The sequence below is a fragment of the Cibotium barometz genome, chromosome 10 (genome assembly GCF_041138505.1).
Source record: "Cibotium barometz isolate CiBa-2024 chromosome 10, ASM4113850v1, whole genome shotgun sequence".
NCBI lineage: Eukaryota > Viridiplantae > Streptophyta > Polypodiopsida > Cyatheales > Cibotiaceae > Cibotium > Cibotium barometz.
Window position 1 is genome coordinate 49,279,758 of NC_141055.1, and position 2,700 is coordinate 49,282,457.

The following is a 2,700-nucleotide window of genomic DNA, read 5'->3' on the forward strand; positions in this document are numbered from 1 at the left end:
GAAAAAGATTCACGGAAGTGTGCAAATCGCGTGGAAGAAAAGTGGCATGCAGAAAAGCCTTGGTGAGTGATGTGGATGATGTAGATGAGAGAAGAGACAAAGGTGCAGTTGTGGGGTGAGAGCATGCATGAGAGAGAGGCAGCAAGTGGAGGACGGGAGGAGGGGCGGCTAGGAATGAGTGGATAGGGAGGAGGGGAGGAAGGAAAAGGGAAAAGAAATAAGGTGGAATTAAAAGCTTGAAATCTGAAATTTAAATTTTGGGGGGATGAAAAAGTGAATGAAAGTGATTAAGATTGCATAAAAAGTTAATGATGAGTATGAATCTTACAAGTCACATCTTATGAGTAATAATGAGTTTACAAGTCACATCATAAGCTATTATACCTATAAAAATATACAATGAGTCGCTTTTCAAAGTGAGTTAACACCTTAAGAAAAAATGCTTAAAATTTCTAATGACGCCTCTTAAAGGGCCCCTAGAACATCTCAACCTTCTTCTAATGGTAGGCACATGTTATAAGTGTGGATTCGAATATGTCAAAACACCCACCTCAAGACACCCAGTAGCCGTGCAGCTATCCTCTGACCCTCTCTTGATGCGGTCAGACACCTAAACTCCCTCAGTCTGAATCAGATGACCCACCAAATTGTTCGGCTGGGTCAGACCTAGCTCTCAACAACCCTGATCTTCAATCCTAACACCTCAAGCTAACCTCCTCTAATCTGCTCTACTGACCTTATCTAACCCCAACAACTGACCTTATCAAACTTTCTAGCAGCTTCTTGTCCTCTAGACTCCCAGATTTTCCTCCAAGACCAACAACAGCCTACTAATTATGTCAACACCCCTCTGTTGTGACTGCCTACTGACTCTCACCTGATTCAGCCCTAACTCAACTGACTTCAGACCTTCCCACTTCTATGTCCTTTAACACTTAAAAATCCTCAAACACCTTAGATTCCACAATGATTTAGCACTTATTATTCTTGGAAACCAAGAATTTAAAAAGGTAACCGTAGGTAATCATAGTCTTCACAATGTTTGTCTACAAACCAAAGAATCCAATAAAAAAACAAACTCTCATTTCCCAACATGAGATAGTCATCAACTGTTATGAAAGCACGTGATGACACTTCGTATCAACGATGTGACCGAAACGATAAATCAGCCACAAAATTACAATATCAATTAAAAATATGCAAACTTCACGATTGGCATCTCACAATACATCGGTTCTCAAAATTGATCTTAAGAAGGTACTCTACTTGACAAACTACTCTAAAAAGTTTAGTGTGTATGAAGTCATAATCAACACAACCACCAAAGTTCAATCCTTTTGTCACTCCACCTAAGTCAGAAGGCTCTTCCACAATTATTAAACTCTGTAGAAATTCCATTTCCATTAGACATCCTCTTACAATCAAATGGTTTATCCATCTCCGTCCTTAAGGTTTCCCCCCTCCCCAAAAAATTAAAAACAAAACCCAAAAAAAAGAATAGAGCATATTCCTGTAGATTACCAAAAGAGAGCTCAATTATACAATGAAGCTTAGGCAAAACTTCCAAGTGCACAAGCATGGCACACCTACCAATAACATAGCATGTGATCTCTTCTTGTGCACATACCAACTCTATGTCATGATTACAAACATAATTTGATATCTTGTTCTACATGGATCAACTCAATGGCACGATTATGAAAAGTATTTGACTACTACAACATTCCACCTTTACATGCTTGACCTCATGAGCACCACAATATCAAGTTCTCACAATTTCCATCGTCGTGAGCGAATCCAGCCGTTAGTACCACAAAAAAATGACTTTATTTTATATATCATCAATTTTACAAGTTCCTCCTCGGAATCAATTCTTCAAAACATTTGTCGATTGCAGATTAACAAATTTATACCCAAGTGAATTTGACATATACCACACACAACAGACTACAATATAAAAGGTTTGGTTCTCACAGAGTCTCCACTACACTAGTTGACATGGTGCAGCTGAATTTGATACGTACCACACGGACAACTACCAATAGAAAAGGTTTAGTTGTCACAAAGCCTTCACTACACTACTTGACCTGGTGCATGTATAGCTGTTGATTTGGGCACGGTAATTGAACCATCATGCATCAAAAGCTAGAATAGAAATCTTGAGGTGCATGGCTTGTACATTCCAAGGTGGTCCTTGTTGCTACTCACTAACTCTTGGTGTTATGATGATGGCCAGGTTCAGTACAAGTAATTCATGCAACACCATGTTTCTTGAGTTTACGCAATCCATCAAAGAACTCACGCCAAACTGGGCTTAACATCATTTAACAATTCAAATAGACAATCCCCAACCCTCATACATACCAAAGACCCCCAAAAAAAAAAAGCATAATTGAACATTCATTTTATATACCTAGATGAATCTAAGAACATGCCCAAATTCACCTTTTAGGAATGTGCATGTTATATACTCATGGTAGTCAACCCACAAGACTATATAACTATCAACTCCACTATGCATAGCATGGACTAGATACTACGACATCCCCACTATCACACCAATTTATGTAAGATATAGACAAGAGCCATACTCGTTTTCAAGGGTTTAACCATGTGTATGTAGAAAATACTTCAAATTCTCACCAGGTGAGTTACATTGCTCTGTGATATATTTAACCCAAGATGAGCAGCACACCATAC